This window comes from Ictidomys tridecemlineatus, chromosome 4 (assembly GCF_052094955.1).
Source record: "Ictidomys tridecemlineatus isolate mIctTri1 chromosome 4, mIctTri1.hap1, whole genome shotgun sequence".
NCBI lineage: Eukaryota > Metazoa > Chordata > Mammalia > Rodentia > Sciuridae > Ictidomys > Ictidomys tridecemlineatus.
The window spans coordinates 180440513-180448788 of record NC_135480.1 but is presented as its reverse complement, the minus strand read 5'-3'; positions in this window follow the sequence as shown (position 1 = coordinate 180448788).

Genomic DNA, 8276 nt, shown 5'->3' with positions numbered 1-8276 from the left:
CTCCTGCCTCAGTCTCCCAAGTTGCTGAGATTACAGGTGTGAATGCTACTTCCTCCAGCTAGTACAGTTTAAAATTCACAAAGCAGAACAGTGAAATCTCCAGATGGGGAAATTAATAGATATTTTGCCAAAAAATAAAAAGAAGACAATCCCTAGCAGGTAATGATTAACACAAATAAGAACTAAAAATATCCTCCTACATCATGTCTTTAATCTATAGATTTTACATATATAAATGTGCCATGATAAGATGAGGTCAATATTTTGCTCTATGACTCTTGCCCTCTAGCCTGTCTCTCAGTGTGTACTCCTTGCTTTCTCTTAATGAAATCCATCTGTGTCTCATTTGACCCATCCTAAATTCCTTTCAGTGACAACATCAAGAACACTCATGGCCTGAGTGTGAGGTCCACCCTGTCCCAGTGATCATCTTCAAGAGACATGCTGTTTGGAATCAATATCAAACTGAAACAGACCTTCTAGTGATTTCATTAGAATATGATTGCTACAAACATTTTTTTTTTTTTTGTGGTTTTGGTAGCCTTTACCAAAGACCGGTTGGACTACGGAAGCAACATTGGCCAATACTTGCATTCTGCTCTTAGGATTTCATGCAATACCCTTCTCCCCTGACAGCCTCCTCTCCTCCACCTCCATCAGCATGTAACATAGTTGCCCCCCCTCCACCTCTCTCTTCTGACCCAACCTGGCCAACCTGTAAAAGTAGATTTTTTTTCCCTCCTGCCTCTGCAAGTAAAGTGAACCCACAAGATGAAGCCAACAAGAACCTAATCTTCCTCTATGGCAGTTTAAAGGCTCAGAGTAGTTGTATGACATTATCACTGCATAAGTCTCTTTTATTTTCAACAACAGCATCAGTGATACTTGTTGTCATTTTAGTGTCTCAAATTTGTAACTCTGGCACTCCAGAGATTGTGCCATTATTGCATTTTATGGGACATTGGAATAATCTTTTAAAAATGGCTTTTTTCCAACCCTTGTCTCCCTGCCCCCCTCCATTGGGGGTGTATTTAGAAGTTACTGTCTTTATTTCTAGAAAGAAGTATCGAAAGTATAAAATTAGGAGCCATAGTAGATTATAATCTAAGCGACAACTACTTATATATTTACTTGTTTGCCATCTGGTCAAAATGAAATTTTATGAGCAGAAACTCTTCCCTATTCCCATCATCATTCTTAGAAAATTTTGCTTCCTGGTGGTTGATAGCTGTACCTATTTCAGTTTGCCCACACTGCTTGTCATTAACTTCATCGATGTCCTAAAATTTTCAGTATGATGCTGTGAAAATTTGATATCTCCACTGTTACTGCAGCAAAATGTAAATTTTTTTTAAAACCTCCTTTATGATGTGAATATGTATAATCAAAAGTAAATCATTTATCTTTAAAATATCTCTAAATTTATAGAAGAATAAGGGAAGCAAGCAATGACAATTTCCAATGGTTAATTTTTATCAGCTACTAAATACAGTACTTGAGATCATTATCTGCATATCCTTCTACATACATGACATACAGAGTGAAACAGAGGTGGTTATAAAAAAAAAAACCTAAATAATTAAAGATCTGGTTTCAGGTTAATGGTATGTGAATGGTTGGATCAAACTCTTCTGCAAATGACTGATAAAATCTGAACAAAATGTAAACACACTGAAAAGAAATCTAAAAGAGGCAGTCATTGGAGGGGAGCTTAGTTTTGATAAATAGTAAAATTTCCCCTTGGTGTTATTCTTCAATTTCCATAGCTTCTTGAACAGAAAATCACAGCTTTATAAACTTGAGGTGGCAGAAGGATAGTTCAGGGCTAAAAATAGCTAGAAAATTAGGGAGGAATCCTAAAAGAGTAGCAGAATGAGACTCATGTTTTAAGTATAAACTCTGTCCAAATTCTTGGCTGACTGCTAAAACTTCTCATTCTTGGTAATATCCTAAGAGGCCAACAAAAAAACAAGTCAGAAGATCAGAAGAGTTTTTTGGTACCAGGGATTGAACCCAGGACTTAATTCCTGGGCCACATCCCCAGCCTCCCCTGATGCTTTTTTTTTTTTTTTTTTTTTTTTTGAGACAAGTTCTCACTAAATCGCTTAGGGCCTTGTTAAATTACTGAGGCTGACTTTGAACTTGTGATCCTCCTGTCTCCTTAGCTGCAGGGATTACAGGCATTCCCGTGCCCAGAGAGAATCTATGTTTGAAAGACAAAATTACACTGGGCAACATTTATACATTGGCTTTTTTTTTTTTTTGAGTATGCACAATTCAGGCAGCTCAAAGTAGAGGCTCACCTTTTTGAGGTATCAGAGGACAAAGTCTGGAACTCAAGAGTGGCTTAAAATTTAGAGCGGTTATTGGAGAAGCAAGGAAACAGAGGGATGAGTCCAAAAAATCTAAGTATAGTTTCTGCTCAGAATCTCAGATGATCACTAATTTACTTAGACACAGGAAAGACATTCTGGGGGCCGGTCTAAAATAGCGAACACTGGGGAGTGAAAGTGAGGGGGTGGGAATCAAGATATATCAGCTGCTGTAGGAAACATACAGTTTGAAATTTGAAATATGAATTTAGAAAGTAAACTACCTATTTGAACAAAAACCCAACAATCCTCAGAAGAAAATAATAGAATACAGAGTTGCTACAATATAAAATCCCTAGTGCCCAGTTTTTGGCAAAATTTATTAGACATTGCAAAGAAAAAGGAGTATAAGAAAGCTGTAACGCCTACTTTAGTATTAGACAAAGAAACTTTAAGACAAAAACTATTACTAGAGACAAAGATATTTCATAAAGAAAAAGGGTAGAATAATCAAAGTGTGTTTGCCTAGTAAAACCAACAAGATACCCAAACAATTAATCTATCCAAATTCACGTGGAACATTCCCCAAGACAGGCTATATTGTGGGCCATTAGAAAGTCTCACCAGATTTTTTTTTTTCTTTTTGTGGTACTGAGGATTGAACCCAGGGGTACTCTACCACAGCTATGGCCCTTTTTATTTTTTTTTATTTCAAGAGAGGGTCTTACTAAATTGCCCAGGCTGCCTCTAGCTTATGATCCTCTTGCCTCAGTCTCCTGAGTTGCTGGGATTACAAGTATTTACCACTGCACCCAGCTTCAACAGATTTTTAAAGAACAAATCTTAAGGCTGAGGATATGGCTCAGTTGGTACAGTGCTTGCCTCACATGCACAAGGCCCTGGGTTTGATACCTAGCGCACTGCGGAAGTCAAGCCCTGGCAAGGGGGAATGGCATTCCAGGGGTCCTAGCGGTCCTTGTCAGGACAACAGGTTGCAAATTACGAGCAGCCTCCAGAAGAAAAATCTGCTGCCCCTGGAGGGAACTTTATTCTTATACTTTTTTTTTACAGGTGTTTTTTTCAGGGAGTTAATGGATAGCTTCAAAGCCCAAAACTTTTTTGATTTACATAATTTTCAAGAGTTCCGATCTTTTCTGACATACATTGATTACCTAAGATATTGAGTACATTGTTCAATCATGATCAAGCTTTTAGGTTTTTACTTCAATCACTAGGTACTAGGTGACGCACCTGACTCCTGACTATATCACTTCTAACTTTAAAGCATACCTATAATTATTTCATTAACCTTTAACTTTAAAGCATACTTGTGATTATTGGTAAGCTTTCTTACTTCTAAACTAAAATCCCAGTAAAACACACTTAAAGTGGTGAAAGTCTATTATTTAAAAGTCTTCTACTCTGAAGTTCCTCTAAAATATATCTAGAACCATTTCATAAACAAAATACTTTACATTCCTAATGGTTCCGTTAATTTTACATTGTAAGAGTAAAAGAAATTTGAAGTTAAAGTGTAAAAGACCGGGTATTGTAAAGTTTCTAAGAGGCAAAGCCTGAGTTAAAATGTAAAGGACCCGGCTGGGGATGTGGCTCAAGCGGTAGCGCGCTCGCCTGGCATGCGTGCGGCCTGGGTTCGATCCTCAGCACCACATACCAACAAAGATGTTGTGTCCGCCGAGGACTAAAAATAAATATTAAAAATTCTCTCTCTCTCCTCTCATTCTCTCTTTAAAAAATAAAAAAATAAAATGTAAAGGACCAGGTATTGTTAAGTTCCTATGCTACACCCCAAACCTGAAATTCCTGTAGCTGTTAGGACAATTCCCGGGACTGCCCAGTAGATATTCCCCCTAACCATTTAGTTGTTTAATAACCTAGGCCCCTGTGCAGCTTGGCACATAGGCATTCAGGGCCCAAACCAATCAGTTTAAATGTATCCCCTCCTTAGGATTGACCTATCACTCCGGCTCGACCTGTTCCCGCCGATGAATGTACTAATCATGTTCAGGAATTGATGTTTGATTTTCCCGCGGTGTATAATGATTTGTTAAAGGGGACCGTGACGTATGTAAAGTTCCTGCCCTCCCCAAAAAGTGTACTTAAGTACTGCTCAACCCCTGCTCGGGGCTCTGGGCCGCTCTCCCTTGTTGAGGGAGCACGGAGCCCCAGCGCGCTGGATTCTCAATAAACCCCTTTCTGTGGTTGCATGAGTTGGTCTCTTGGTGGTCTCTTCCTCCGACATTCGCCAGACCCTTACAACATTATCCTATTTTTAACTTCCCAGGTAATTTCCTTTTTTCATATGACCTGTTTAACTGCTTTCTTTTTTTTTTTTTAAAGAGAGAGTGAGAGAGGAGAGAGAGAGAATTTTTAATATTTATTTTTTAGTTGGCGGACACAACATCTTTGTTGGTATGTGGTGCTGAGGATCGAACCTGGGCCGCACGCATGCCAGGCGAGCGCGCTACCGCTTGAGCCACATCCCCAGCCCTTAACTGCTTTCTTAAAGAACTTCCTTGATCCTTGGTCAAAGCACACCAATTCTTATGTCTCTGTAATCTTTAACTAAAAGGCAGGTTTACACCTCAATCCATTTGCCATTTATATTAACTATGTGTTTTCCATTTTCATCATAGATTTCTGTGTAAGGCAAAGGAGGGTCTATTGGTTGGGGGAATGTATTTTTATTAGCCTTTTTTTCCTCAAGGGGGATATACGCTACATATGGTGGTCCTTGTACTGTTGGACCAGGAATTGTTTTTCTGTAGCTAGGCTGTTGTACAGGTTATGGCTTTAGGAAGGGATGGGGTGGGGGGGCAGCTAGTGTAAATTGTTAACCATGAGATAAATATTTCTTGTTGTTTAGGCTTGAGGAATAACACCACTGTTTGTATCCTGCGAGATATTGAAACTCACCTCATGGCATGTCTCAATTGTATCCTTAGCCTCATTCTGGGAATTCTCCTGCAATCTCAGGCAATACATACTTTTATTATTGATTGATGTATGCCCTGTTATCCATATCATAAATTTCATAAACAAAATACTTAATATTCCTAATGGTTCCAGTTTCCAGATGGTGCGGCCCTGCCACAGCATCCCCAGCATCCCCCACGCTATGACCCTACCAGACAGCGGGTGTAGAAACACCTTCACCATAGCACCACACACACACACACACTCACACACAAAAAGAAAGAACAAAATCTTTCAGAAAATTTCTTATTTCAAAAATATACAGAAGCCCTATTCAGAAATTTTAAAATGTGTGTCTTACATAAGTTAAAGAAGTTATAAGAAAAAAATTGAAAATATTTTGGTCTTCAACATGAACTGTCTCATACTGTTAATTAGTTTCAGGGACACAGACTCTGAGTGGTTTCAATAATAGGACTTGTCTACATAAGGCTGATCTAACTATTGCCTATGCTAAGTACCCAACCTGTCAATAGCAAGAAACTGGTATCCTTGATATAGCATTATTTCCTAGAGGAATCAATAAGCTCCATGATAGTGGGTTGATTATATTGCACATCTAATATCATGGTGGGAACAACAATTTGTCCTCACAAGATAGATACATATTCTGGGTTTGGACTTTCTTTTCTAGGCCACAGCTCGTCTGCTAGTTTCACTATTGATAGAATTGCAGAATAACTGTTCCATTGCTTTGCCCAGAGAGACTCATCTGCAATCCAAAGAAGAATGACAGTTGACTTATAATGGTAGGATTCAGGCCCAGAAGTAGCTAATATTACTGAATGGTGCAATGGTTTTCAGAAGGCTCAGTATGACACCATATGAGACAATGCCAATAGAGGTCAAGATGCTGTCCTACAGAATATAGATACTCTTTAAATCAATAGCAATGGTACCATCTGCTTATGACAGAATTCAAAGGTTCGGGAGCAAGAAAATAGTCTTCTCACTATTATGCCAAGGAAGTTATGTAAGGAATTTTCTCTTCCTATTCCTACAAACTTGTGCAGATTTAAGGACCATACCCTCTAAAAGAGGAATACTTCCACCAGGGAATTCACAGTCTATAAGTCTTAATTAGGAACTGGGAAACAAATAAAGGAATCACCATAGAGGCTCTTCATAATACCAATGGGTAATTGGGTTGCTGCTAACAATCAGTTCCAAGAAGACTATATCCAAATCCCAAGAATTCATTAGCAAATCCACATGAGTACTTACATATTCAATGGTCCTAATGAATGAGAACTACAACTAAATAAAAGAACATCGAGTAATCAAATCCTGTAGAATTAATAATCTGGGGTACTCTGTAAAGAACCTCTTACAGAGAAGTGCTATCTGAGAGAAAGGGAACATGCAATGAGTAGTGGAACAAGGATGCTAGGATTCTAAACCTAAAACTCATGACCAGCTTTAGAAGCAGGGATTCTAAGAATGATGTTTTATATTAATTGATATTTATCCCCAACTCCCTTTCTTTTTTCCCCTGATCTTATAGGAAGAGTAACAGCAGTGGTTCACATTCTCTATTTCAGGTAGGAATATGTCCAAGTTAAATTACCCAATTATGATAGGATACCCAATTAAATTTTTCATGTGTCCCTACTGATTTTTCAATTTTTCTATGAACAAAGAACAAGAAAACGTTCTGGGAGGCTGAAGAGGTTAAGTGTTACTGGATATTTTCTGTCTGTGCCTTCTGATTATCTAACTTGATCTGTGACAGGGAAATTCTGCCCTATGGACTGCTCCAGGGGCTTCCTTGCCTCTGGTTTCCGGTTGGGTTCAGCCATTGGGAGAGCTGCTTTTTCTGGCTCACCATAGATTCACTGCCTCATTCTATGATAGGTGACAGGTCTCATAGTATGACCCCCTCTTTACAATTATTCTTTTGTTGTTCTAATAACTATTCCCTTATCTTACTTTCCGGGCCTAAGATTAGTAAAGATTTCCTGCTGTTATGATTCCTATGCTGTTATATACTGTATTGGACCCGTGCATTGGTGGTTTTCCTTAACTGCCCAACCTTTGGATGTAGAGATTTTTAATTAAACTGTTCTTAATTTTGCTATAACACTGTACTATTTCTGGCTGGAGCCTCACTGATAAAACACCTTATTTGCATGAATATTAGAGTGATTACTAAAATAACTACTACAGTCCCTAACCCCTTATTTTATTATCCTTTATTGTTCTTTCTATTTATATTTTGCTTTCGGAGGCAATGCAGTATGTTGATTCAGAGGATGGACTCTAGAACCCAACTTTGTGCATTTGAGTTGTGGTTCTACCTCTTTCTAGCAGTTTGACTTTAGATTAAGTTATTAGCTTATTTATTTTATGGGGTTACTGTAGTGATTAAAAGTTATTATGCTTAAAGCCAGGTGCAGTGTCATGTTCTTGTAACCCCAGCTCTAACAGGGTTCATTTTAAATTAGAGTTGTTTTTTCTTTTCCATTTCCTGGTCGAGCTATTTCTCCATCTCAGTTTCCATCATGCCAGCAAACTGTCATCTTATGCAGAGTTTGAAAGATAAGACAGCTCTCCACCAAAGTCCTGGCACCAACAAAGGTTGAAAAAACTGAAATTGTAACATATCCCTTGGTCAGGACAGCCTAACTGAAGCCATACTATATATTTTCTGGCTTTTTGTTCCTATAAATTGTAAAGGTTCTGTAGTGTAAGGGACCAGCGAAACGTTGGAGGAAGAGACCACAAGAGACTGGCCTCATGTAAAAAGCATAAGGGGATTTTTATTGAGGACCCCGATTCAGCGCGCTGAGACTCTAGGCTCACTCCAAAAGTGAGAGCAGCCCAGAGCCCAGAGCAGGGGTTGAACAATGCTTAAGTGTGTGTGTGTGTGTGGGGGGGCTTTGCATACATCACACCTCGGGAAAATCAAACAATAATTCTTAGACTTGATTAGTACATTAATTGGCGGGAACAGGGCTGGCTGGAGTG